Consider the following 12,815-nt stretch of genomic DNA (forward strand, 5'->3'; position numbering starts at 1 on the left):
AGAGAGGAGGTCGATATTACCAGATATAATTTTGACACCCTCCAAGTCAGTGGCAGGCAGCCTTCCATGGCAGTTGGATTGGGCCTGGAGAGAGCAGCTCTTTCAGGCCTTTGTATGTCATTCTGTTATAGGCATGGGTCTTTAGTCTCCTCATCTTGCAAAACCCCCATGTCGAATGCTCTGTAGCATCCTTTAAAGGTTCAAATCTTAAGACTCAACAGCAGTCGGTTTTTATTCTTCTAGCTTTAAATGCTGCGGAGACCATCTCTATTATTTAATTATCCAACCCCTAACACTGGAGTACTGTGGTCCAGACACTGATTTCATTGTATGTTTTCTTGGAAAAAAAGTATCTAGATGTAGAAAACATGCAAGAACTATCCAGCACTTTGCTAATAATTCCACACAGAAAAAAATATATTTATTGCTGCTTTCTTGAAATAGTTCTGCAGATTTCGTATGCTGTATCTATCATGCCGCATGCTAGTGGCCAAACTGTATCTCATGTTCAGCCTTAATCTACACAGTGTCAATGTTACAGCTCAGAGCATCAAACTGATATTGCAAGAGGAATGGCTACTGCAAAAATCCATCAATATTTCATTATTTTTGTTCAACAATATGTGCCCTACAAAGCAGCGTCCTAGACAACTTCGTTAAATTAGGTTTTTTATAATGCATTTCCCTGGGCTATTTGATAACTAGTATAAGTTAGCAACTTGCATGGCTGATTAACTGACAGATGATTCATGATCCTCTTTGAAAGAAGAAACATCAAATAGAAGAATGTGAACACTTTGATATGCGCTTGATGCAATACGATGTATATCTTCAAGACCTATTATTTAAAGCCAGTTCTAGTATTTTCCCTTTAATATTGCCAAGTATAAAAGCTATCCTACCCAAAATAGGAGACTTGTTTGCAACTTATAACAGCAATGCTTATTTGAAATTTCTCTCAAACGTACGGAGACTTATTGAGCAGTTGTGAACCAAGACACAATCACACTCCCCCTTTACAATACATATTACACCAGATCCAGTGCTTAAAAAGTTAAAACTACACCACATGCAGGAATGAAGTCACAAAGGAGAAAGTGTCTAAATTAGTCCTGAGGTGTCAAGTTATCAAGAAGAAGAAGAGAAATCAGTGAGAACACCCACTTTTAATCAGAATGGAAGTTTTACACCATTTCACAGCAGCTCATTGTTAGGCTTTGGATACATGTGTTGCCCATTTCACAAATTCTTTAGACAAGTTTTCTCCCCCCACCCCCCCTTTTTTTTGGGGGGGGGAGGAGGCGCAATATCTTTTCTCATTGTTTCCAAACAGTAACTCAAAGGTCCAGATATTCAATTTAGTCAAGACTGAAGTGATTTTTGAGTTGTAATGCAAGGGCACCACTATGATGTAACTGGAGATAGTGTATGTGCCTTTAAGGAAGAGCTCTGTTCCTTGGGGAGACTTATGGATTATTGTTTCTGTGTTGCTACTATACCACCAGCCAAAAGGTACAGTCTTTTCTGCTTCCAAGAAAGCATGGCAATTTTTACAAACAGAGAAACAATGTGGTAGATGTAAGAATTTCAGTGAGATAATGGTAAGGGACAATAAAGAAGGGATGTTGCAGGCTGAGGCTGTCTACACTACGAAATTAGGTCGAATTTATAGAAGTCAGTTTTGTAGAAAGTGTTTTTATACAGTTGATTGTGTGTGTCCCCACACAAATGCTCTAAGTGCATTTAGTTGGCGGAGTGCATCCACAGTACTGAGGCAACCATCGACTTCCGGAGCGTTGCACTGTGGGTAGCTATCCCACAGTTCCCGCAGTCTCCGCTGCCCATTGGAATTCTAGGTAGAAATCCCAATGCCTGATGGGGCAAAAACATTTTTGCAGGTGGTTCTGGGTACATATCCTCAGGCTCCCCCTTTCCTTCCTCCCTCCATGAAAGCAACGGCAGGAAATCGTTTCATGCCTTTTTTCCTGGGTTACCTGTGCAGACGCCATACCACAGCAAGCATGGAGCCCACTCAGCTCACCATCACCGCATGTCTCCTGGGTGCTGGCAGACGTGGTACTGCATTGCTACACAGCAGCAGCTCATTGCCTTTTGGCAGCAGACAGTGCAGTATGACTGGTAGCCATTGTCGCTGTACTCCAGGGTGTTCTTTTAGCTGACCTCGGTGAGGTCGGTCAGAGCGCCTGGGCAAACATGGGAGTGACTCAGCCAGGTCATTTCCCTTTTAAGTTTCGTCTCATGGAGATTCAGTCTTGCCGGCAGTCCTACTACACCGTCTTTTAATGAGCAGCCTTCACAAAGAGGCTAGGATAGCACCCACCTGTCATTAGCCCCTCTGGTATCTTACATTTAGGGTCTTATTTTTGTCTTACGTGAGGCTGCAGGGGCTGGGGGGAATGGAAGAGCACAGTCTGCCAGAGGTAATGGCTTGCTTCCAATACAGTTCAGATTTTCTTTGGGTCTACACTAAGCGCAGAAGCAACTGTGTAAGTAAGAGGGCTAGAGTCCAGAATCCAGATGCAGCTATGGGATCCTGGTGTGAGTACTTTAGGGGTGAAAAAGGAAGAATAGTCCCTTGGAGTTTCATTCCTACAGGAGACATAAGGATATCTGCTGCCATTCAATGAGTGGTGTGTTACTGTAGAAAGTTACATTTCAGTAGAGGACATTCAAGTTATTAAAGAAATACTGGAGTGCACCAAGATAACTTAAGTGCTTGTAATTCCCATTTCAAGGCAGATGGGATGGTAAATACTGAACGAAAATGTTACGCTGTATCCAGAGCATTACGAAAAGATTTGCAAAACAAACAACAAAAAGCTGCAGAACTGTTGGTTCTCGCCACCTTTAGTTTCAAGTTAGCTATACAGAGTGTGTGCATCTGAAAAGGAATAACTGAGGTATGACCATTTATTATGGTTGTGGTTAGTTGCCAACTGAATCCAAGAATGAGGCCCCTCACTGTGCTAAACTAACTATTCTATGTTTCATACAGACCCTGCCCCAGAGAGTTTCCACTCTGAAGAGAAGACAGCCAAACAGGTTGCTTTAGTGTGTGTCACATAATATTCCTAGTACATTCATTTTTACTGATTTTGGAAGAGAGACTGGACAACATAGTGATTTAAGTTGTAACTCAAGGACCTATGCAAGAGACAGACACACATTAAGGGCCAATATCCCAATGAACTCCATGGGAAGAAGATAACATGGAGCAGAAAAGCAGCAGCAGAGAGAAGTGGGGAAGAGACAAAAGCCTGGCTTACATCTAAAATGTAGGTTGATCTGTCTACATGCTGAGGGATGTGAAAAATTCACACCCCTGAGAGATGTAGTTAAGCTAACCTAAGCCCCGGTATAGGCACTGCTAGGTAGATGGAATAGTTCTTCTGTCAACCTAGCTACCACCTCTCGAGGGGGTGGATTTACTACAGTGACAGACCAACCCCTTTCCTTCCTGTAGGAAGTGTCTACACTACAGGACTATAGCAGTGTAGCTGCATCAGTACCACTGTACTGTAGATATACCCAAAGTACTGGCAGGATAAAAAAAAACAGCAGCAGCTGGAGACAGAAAGAATGGAAGAAGAATAACCACAGAGACTGTCAAAAATAGCTAACCATCCTACAAGGAAAGCACATACCTACCAGGCTTCTGCTGGAGGGTTTTCTGTAAAAAAAAAAAAAAGTTATTTTTCCTGTGTAGCTTTCCTCTGACCCTCTCAGTCTTTCTGTTCCTGCTCTCTTCTCATGTGTTCCCACTGGCCAGACAGGTGGGAGCACATTAGAACAACCATGTTTTCCCACTTTTCATACACCTTCCCCACGTGTATTAACAGCACAGAGAATCTGCTTGTGTCTTTCTACTATAAGCCATGGTATATGCTATGCTTAACAAGGCTGTCGCCTGGGGCAGGCCTGCAGGCTGTTGTTTGCCTCAGCTCAGCAATAGCCTTCCATTTCTAGAGAAGATGAAAAAAAAAAAACAACCACACACAAAAATCACCTATCTAGGCAACACCTGAAAGGAGTCTGATGGTCACTTTGGCTCCCTGGTGAATGTCTGATCTCCAAAACCTTCAGACTCTGCCGAGGAAAGATATGGCAAGGGGGGGCAGGAGGTCAGGAGAGAGGCAAGTTGGCAGAGCATCATGGGAGAATCTTGCACATCACTCCTGTATGCCTGGCTCTAGCCAAATGTATTCCCCCTTCTCAAGCAACATTTAAAAATTAAAAAAAGGGATAACAAGAAGTTTCATGCTTTGGAAATCTGAACCTCTCTTACCCAAAGTCACAGGGCCAAATTCTGCTCCAACCTTGGCTCAATTGGTTGTACACAAATGACAAATGCAGAAACAAAAGACAAAACACACAACACACTTCAGATTCTGAAGAGAACGTAAACTGATTTAGTGATTTCTGCTTGAGTCTACAAATAAATAAAGCAAGCAAGCCTGAAAAAATAGCTCAGAAAGGTGAATTGCTCCATCAATCTCCATGGGGTATTAACTCTGAAGCCTAATTAGACAATTTAAAATACCAGCATATACCATTTAACTACTGATCAAAGCACTTCATAAGATGGGCATCCCTCTTTTTTTCTTAGATCTGCACAATCTACAGAGACAGCATCTTAGTTTGGTGTCACAAACGGAAGGAGCTTAATGTGTCCCGGCCTCCCCCAATTCCTCCAGTTTGATCTGGCTGCATGGGACTTACAGGGGCAGGAACAGGCATTTTGATGTTAGCTGGAACACATCTACTTAGGGTAGGGCAGAATTATGGCGTTTAAGGAAGGGCAGCATTTGGCCCCACAGCTTACTAACAAAATAGACCAGAGGTCGGCAACCTTTCACAAGCGGTGTGTCGAATCTTCATTTATTCACTCTAATTTAAAGTTTCACGTGCCCGTAATATATTTTAACGTTTTTAGAAGGTCTCTTTCTATAAGTCTTTAATATAGAACTAAACTATTGTTGTATGTAAAGTAAATAAGGTTTTTAAAATGTTTAAAAAGCTTCATTTAAAATTAAATTAAAATGCAGAGCCCCCAGGAATGGTGGCCAGAACCTGGGCAGCGTGAGTGCCACTGAAAAATCAGCTCTCCCGCCGCCTTTGGCACCTGTGCCATAAGTTGCCTACCCCTGGAATAGACAGTCCAACCATGCTCCATCCAGCCGCCCCTCCAAAAATACCCCAACGGCAGCAGTCCAGAAGGTAGAGCACAAGGAAAGGAAAATCAGAAAAGGGTGGCAATAAAAGGGCACACAGTCTATGGAGACGGCTGGGAAGAACGGGAGCTGCTTCAGAATGCAGGGAGCTTATCCAAGGGTTAGACAGACAGGTCTGGAAAACAGAAATAGGCAAGAATTCAGCTTCAGTGTCACCGCAGTAAGACAGGCGCGGTTTCGCTCGCTCGCTCCTTTCACAAGGAAGTCCCCGACTCGCAGCCTGGCCAGGCCAGCCCGCCTCCTTCCGCGGCTCCGCCAGACACGGCTCGGCGGCGTGGTGCTGTGACAGGCAGGCAGGGACCTTTCCCCCGGCGCGCAAACTTTGGACGAGCAGCCCAGCTCAAGCGCTTCCCGAAAGGCTGCGCCTCCGGGCCAGAGCCAGCAGGCTGCCCGCCCCGGCCGGCCTGGGGGCTGGGAGCAAGGCGGGTCCCCGGTGCCTGGGGGCAGGCACGGGGCGGGAGGCAGCTCCTGGCCCGGGGAAGGGAGCCAGGGGCAAGCGGCGCGAGGCTCTGCGGCGATCCGCGCGGGGGTGGGCGGCGGGTGAGGGACGGGGCTCATTAGCGCGGCTCTGAGCACCCCGAGCACCCCCAGGACTCCGCTGCAGTAAACAAGCCCCGAACCCAGCCGGCAGCTTCCCCTGCTCCCGAGCCCTCCGCCGCCTCGGGCAACTCGGCAGCGCCGCGCTCCAGCTGCTGCCCTGTATTTACCCCCGGGCAGGGGGCAAGGAGCGAGGCGCCCCGCGCTGCCAGCCCCACCCAGAGACAACGCTCCCGCCCCCGCGTCCCCCTTACCGCACTCCGCCTGGGTCCCTCCGGGCTCCCTACGCCCCGGGCGAGGGAGGCAGCGCCCGCCTCTTAGCCAGCCGCTGTAGCGGCCGGAGCATTTTGGGGCGGGAAACTATTTATAGAGCCCGTGAGCGGCTGGGCAGCCGCAGGAAAAGCCCCCGGAGCAGCCAGAGCAGAACCTGCCCAGGGAGCCCTCTTTGCTTCTGCACATGTCCCGACTCCGGAGCTGGTCCGAATGAGCATGTGCGACGTGTCTGCACATGCCCATTAGCCGAGTGACGCGCCGGCAGGGCCGATGCCCACCGCCTGCCCTTGGCACGGAGCGGCTCCTCGCAAGCTCCGCTGCCCGGGAAGCCCAGCCCCGTTGTTGCAAGGGCAGGAGCTGGGGACCAGACCCGCAGGAGGAGCGAGCAACGGGGGTTCGAGCCTCGGCTCCGCTGAAGAAATGTTACGGTCTTAAAACGGCTGCCCCTTAACTTTCTAAAAAGGAAGTGTTCTGTGTTTTGGACTCTAAACAGCGGGAGCTGTATTTCCTCCCCTCCATCCTTCAGTATCATCAGCAAGGCGCGCCTGTTTTCTGTGATTAACAACAAACTTCTCCCACAAAAACCCCCATAAAATCCACATTTCCCCGCCATTAAAATGAAACGCTGAATTTCACTTTGCCTGACCCGCCTATCAGTTGAACAGTGTTTTATTAATAGATTTGATTTTTTTAAACTGGCGGCCTGTAAGATCTGGTAGTTACCCAATCTCTCCCCCCTGGGCTCTTAACGGGCTGGTGGTGGCCAGAGGTGACGCCCAGTTAAACGCAAGCAATTCTCTCTCAAGGGAGGCAGGGGGTATCCAGGTGACTCTCAGCCCCCGGGCAACCCATGCACCATCACAGCTATCCCCCATATAGATAATAAATAGACGGGGTTCACACTTCCTGCCCCTCACTCTTAACCTGCTTGCCGAGGAGCGGCTGTTCTCATTCCAAAGACTGTCTACAAACTGGACAAAGAAGAAATCAGATGAAAGAGGGTGCCCTTGCTATAGGCCAAGGGAAAAAAGCAGGTAGTTAATCATTTTTGGAAGAGTATCCATCTTCAGTCGATGCATTATACTTTTCCAGGACAAAGGGTAAACATCCTCTCCCTAAAAAGACAAAAAGCAGGGGAATGTAGTAGGAAGACAGACTAAGACATTGGTAGTTCGCTCAAGGTCTGCCATGCCAGCTGTCTGTGCAGGGCTGGGGCATCACACAGGGGGAACAGGCACACAGCCAAACAACACCCCTCAGATGAGTTCTCTTATGGAGTGTGTATGAACACAGGCGGTTGCACAGCTGCTGGCGTAGGCTGTACTACACCTCTCCTGCCCTACAATGGATCAGGGACAGGAGTTTGAAGGAAAGGCATTACATGCATAGCACATCTCAGAGTGTGCACTCACATAGACCAGGGATGCAAACAGGAGGGTAGGCATTTTCTAAAGGATCTTGTTAAATAAAGGTCACACACACAGAGATGCCAATATAAAAGTGAACTTTCTTCATGACCCCCGCCATCACATGATCCAGTCAGCATTCAAAAGTGATTATCCTTGTCCTATGACAGGGGTCAGCATTCACAAACTCCAGGGGTTATATTAAAATCCCATAGAATTTATAGCGACACATTGTATAATTAAGGCATTTTCTGAGGCATATAAAAACCTTTAGCCATATATTTAATTCTCAGAAGTTAAGAGGGATACAGGCCCATTTTGAGGCACTGTACATCATCTAATATATCCTCTTTGTTTATAAAAAGAAAAGGAGTACTTGTGGCACCTTAGAGACTAACAAGTTTATTTGAGCACAAAAGCTTATGCTCAAATAAATTTGTTAGTCTCTAAGGTGCCACAAGTACTCCTTTTCTTTTTGTGGATACAGACTAACACGGCTGCTACTCTGAAACCTTTGTTTATAAAGTGTCCTTTCACAGGTAAATAGGGGATTTGGGTAGCGATAGGGGGAGAAAAGTTTGGGAAAAACTGGTATATCTTAGAAGTAACTAGAGAGTGGGCAGGCAGATAAAAAAGAATGAAAAAGCTTATAAGGTGAAGAGTAGCATTCAGCACACTCTTCCAGCAACACTCACTACTCCACCCCAGTAACACCATGCATGGGAGTCAAACAGAGTATGAGAATCAAGAGGAGAAAGCCAGTTATAACCAGGTCACAAGAACAAGCCAACTTATTTCCTGCCATCATAAATGCATAGGAATGGTCAGACTAGATCACACCAATTGTCTCCAGGAGTGGCACCAGATACTTCAGAGGCAGGTACAAAAAACTCCCCAGTAAGTGGTTACAGGGTAGCCTGCTCCCAGAGAAAGTTTATTCCTAACCCCCAATTGTTAGAGGGAGGTTATGGCCTGAAGCAGGAGGGCTTACATCCCTTCCAAATCTCTGTTTTTTTTTAAGATTCCCCCCTTGAACTCAGGAAGTACTTCTTATCCAGACAGGATGATCACTTGGTGAATCCTGCTGGGTTCTTGGCCTCAGTGCTATTATGTGGCCATTAGTTCCACTGGCAAAGTGAAAGTGCTACATGCTATCTCAGTCACTTTAGCATTGCCCTGACCTTCCAGGTAGAATAGCAGCATATCTGAATCAGGGTTGAAAGATAGTTCCAGCCCTCCCAACAGAATGGTCTTTCAACCCCAGGCCTTGCCTGCCTCGGATAGCTTTGAGATCAGGCAGCAGGGGAGAGTAGTGCAGCTCTGGAGACATGATGCTGCAGGCAGAGAGGCAGGCAGCAGAAAAAACAAACATAATTAAACAGTGGGAAGGAGATATGTGGGGAGGTCAATTACCCCTCTCCACATGAGGCCTCTGAGCAGGATTTGTCGTCTTACCTCAATTAACTTGTTCATATAGAAATTGCTTTGGCAGGCAAGCAACAGATTCTTCTTCCTTTAACCTAGGCTTCCTCCAGTTTTCTAGAAAGGAAACTTCTGTTAATAATGCCTCATAGCCCAGTGCTGAGTACCTGAATAAAATAGTTCTCAAAACAAAAGTGCTGGTGACGTAGTAGCTTAGCAGGGTTTATCCAGGGCATCACTTTTTAGCTGTTGTGGGTAGAAGGGTGAGAAGGACTCTCCTTTGTGCGCTACTGTCCCTCTGAGCCCAATACAGAGCTGGCTGTATTTTAAAGAAGCCTTATTGACGGTGCAGGAACAAGCCGTCCCGATATGTAGAAAGAATAGCAAAAATGGCAGCTTGGCTTAACAGAGGAATCTTTGGTGAGCTTAAACACAGAAAGGAAGCTTACAAGAAGTGGAAACTCGGACAGATGACTAGGGAGGAGTATAAACATATTGCTCAAGCATGCAGGGGTGTCAGGGCCGGCTCTAGGATTTTTGCTGCCCCAAGCAAAAACATTTTTGGCCACCCCCGCTTTTTTTTGTGCCCTCCCCGCCCCCGGCTCCACCCCAACTCCGCCCCTTCCCAAACCCTTCCCCAAATCCCCAGCCCCACCTCCTCCCCGGGCATGCCACATTCCCCCCGCCCTTTGCTTCCTGTGGCTCCCCACCATGCAATCCCCCGCCCTAGCTCACCTCCCCTCCACCTGCTTCCCTGAACACGCCGCCGCTCTGCTTCTCCCCCCTCCCTCTCAGGCGAGGGAGAGGCAGCGTGTTCAGGGAAGCAGGTGGAGTGGAGGTGAGCAGGGGAAGTGCAGAAAGTAACGGGGGGCAGGAGGGGCAGAGGAACAGCTCCCCACCCCAGCTCACCTCCGCTCCACCACCGCCGCCTCCCCCAAGCACACCGGCTTCTCCCCCTCCCTCCCAGGCTTGCTGCGCCAAACAGCTGTTTTGTGCATGGCAAGCCTGGGAGGGAGGGGGCAGAAGCGGAGTGGAGGCGAGCTGGGGCGGCGGGGGCACATTTCTAGGGGCGGCAGGGCCGGCGCCGGAATGCCGCCCCTAGGACTGTGCCACCCCAAGCACCTGCTTGTTTTGCTGGTGCCTAGAGCCAGCGCTGAGGGGTGTAATCAGGAAGGCCAAAGCACAATTGGAGTTGCAGCTAGCAAGGGGTGTGAAGGGTAACAAGAAGGGTTTCTACAGCAACAAGAGGGTGGTCAGGGAAAATGTGGGACCCTTACTGAATGGGGGAGGCAACCTAGTGACAGAGGATGTGGAAAAAGCTGAAGAACTCAATGCTTTTTTTGCCTCGGTCTTCACAGACAAGGTCAGCTCCCAGACTGCTGCACTGGGCAGCGCAGTATGGGGATGAGATGAGCAGCCCTCAGTGGTGAAAGAACAGGTTAAAGACTATTTAGAAAAGCTGGCCATGCACAAGTCCATGAAGCCAGATCTAATGCATCCCAGGGTGCTGAGGGAGTTGGCTGATGTGATAGCAGAGCCATGGGCCATTATCTTTGAAAACTCATGGCGATTGTGGGAGGTCCAAGACTATTGGAAAAAGGCTAATGTAGTGCCCATCTTTAAAAAAGAGAAGAAGGAGAATCTGGGAAACTACAGACCGGTCAGCCTCACCTCAGTCCCTGGAAAAATCATGGTGGAGAGGAAGGTGATCAGGAACAGTCAACATGGATTCACCAAGGGCAGGTCATGCCTGACAAACCTGATTGCCTTCTATAATGAGATAACTGGCTCTGTGGATATGGGGAAAGTGGTGGATATGATAGATCTTGACTTTAGCAAAGTTTTGACACCGTATTCTTGCCAGCAAGTTAAAGTATGGATTGGATGAATGGGCTATAAGGTGGATAGAAAAGCTGGCTAGATTGTCAGGCTCAACAGGTAGTAATCAATGGCTCGATGTCTAGTTGGCAGCTGGTATCAAGCAGAGTGCCCCAGGGTCGGTTTTGTTCAACATCTTCGTTAATGATCTGGATGATAGGATGGATTGCACCTTCAGCAAATTTGCAGAGGACACTAAGCTGGGGGGGAGAGGCAGATATGCTGGAGGGTAGGGATAGCATAGGCACCGACTCTGTGGGTGCTGCAGGGCTGGAGCACCCATGGGGAAAAATTAGTGGGTGCTCCACGCCCACTGGCAGCCAAGCTCCCCCCACCCCATTCTCACCTCCTCCTCCCCGGGAGGAACCAAGTCCCTGCTACTCCCCCTTCCAGCACTTCCCGCCTGGTGCCTAACAGCTGTTTGGCGGCATTTAGGAGGAAGCAGGAGGAGTGGGGATGCGGCTCGCTCAGGGGAAGTGGCAGTAAAGAGGCGGGGCAAGGGCGAGGACTTGGGGGAAGGGGGTGGAATTGGGGCAGGGCGAGGGTGCTACAGGGGCTGGGCAATGAGCACCCACAGGGCAGAGGGGAAGTCAGCGTCCGTGAGGGATAGGGTCTAGAGTGACCTAGACAAATTAGAGGATTGGGCCAAAAGAAATCTGATGTAGTTCAACAAGGACAAGTGCAGTGTCCTGCACTTAAGACGGAAGAATCCCATGCACTGCTACAGGCTGGAGACCGACTGGCTAAGTAGCAGTTCTGCAGAAATAGACCTGGGGATTACAGTGGACGAGAAGCTGGATAGGAGTCAATAGTGTGCCCTTGTTGCCAAGAAGGCTAATGACATACTGGGCTGCATTAGTAGGAGCATTGCCAGCAGATCTAGGAAGTGATTTATTCCCTTCTATTTGGCACTGGTGAGGCCATATCTGAAGTATTGAGTCTAGTTTTGGTCTCCCCACTACAGAAGGGATGTGGACAAATTGAAGAGAGTTCAGCAGAGGGCAACAAAAATGATTAATGGGCTTGGGCACATGACTTATGAGGAGAGGCTGAGGGAACTGGGCTTATTTAGTCTGCAGAAGAAAAGAGTGAGAGGGGATTTGATAGCAGCCTTCAACTACCTGAAGGGGGGGTTCCAAAGAGGATGGAGCTAGGCTGTTATCACTGGTGGCAGATGACCGAACAAGGAGCAATGGGCTTAAGTTGCAGTGGGGGAGGTCTAGGTTGGATATTAGGAAAAATTATTTCACTAGGAGAGTGGTGAAGCACTGGAATGGGTTACCTTGGAAGGTGGTGGAATCTTCATCCTTAGAGGTTTTTAAGATCCAGCTTGACAAAGCCCTGGCTGGGATGATTTAGTTGGGGTTGGTCCTACTTTGAGCAGGGGGGGGGGGTGGACTAGATGGCCTCCTGAGGTCTCTTCCAACCCTAATCTTCTATGATTGTTCCAATATACCTTTGTTCTGAGAATTATTTTCCATTTATGCACATTACATGTACAACAAGCCGTAGACTTCCTTTTTTTAACTGACCTGTCTCATTTGATCCCTGTACAAACCCTGGCCACCTCAGCAACTGCAAATGGTATTATATGAGACTATCACAGGTCCACTCACCACTTGTGACACCTCCTCCTGGCCACTCTGCAGGTTAGCTCCTTCCAGGTGCTGTGCCCTTCTCTGGCAGTCTCTCTACCCATGAACCTCTCTCACCCTGCAGCCCCTCTTGCTCCAGGAGCTACAGCTTCCTCTTCATGACTTAGCCCTCTGGCCAGGTCACTATGGTCCTCCTCTTACAGGCTATCAAAGTCTTTCAGGGCAAACTGTCCCAGGCAGTCTGCTCTCCACTGCCTGGTCTGTGCTGCTTTCCCAGTGTCTGGTAGGAGAACTGCCCTTTCCCTGCCTAGCTTTGCCAGCCCAAATTCCCTCCCCCTGGAAGAAATTGTAGATGCAGACAACCCTCTAGAGTCCCAAATACACTTCCCTTCACCCAGGGAATATCTGCAAACTAATTCCCTGTAGCCCCCTTTCTGCTCTCAGCTCCTGGG

The 12,815-nt window shown here is 48.5% G+C and overlaps 1 protein-coding gene across 2 annotated transcripts in view; it reads right to left on the bottom strand.

The window, feature by feature from the left end:
- WIPF1 (WAS/WASL interacting protein family member 1) overlaps positions 1-6,288 on the bottom strand; it is a 100,498-nt gene extending 94,210 nt beyond the window's left edge. For both annotated transcript variants that reach the window (XM_078847970.1, XM_078847967.1), the window contains exon 1: positions 6,044-6,288. The gene's annotated coding sequence lies outside the window, so the exon portion shown is untranslated. The remainder of the gene's footprint in view (positions 1-6,043) is intronic.
- Positions 6,289-12,815: the final 6,527 nt, after the last annotated feature.

This window comes from Lepidochelys kempii, chromosome 11 (assembly GCF_965140285.1).
Source record: "Lepidochelys kempii isolate rLepKem1 chromosome 11, rLepKem1.hap1, whole genome shotgun sequence".
Lineage (NCBI taxonomy): Eukaryota > Metazoa > Chordata > Testudines > Cheloniidae > Lepidochelys > Lepidochelys kempii.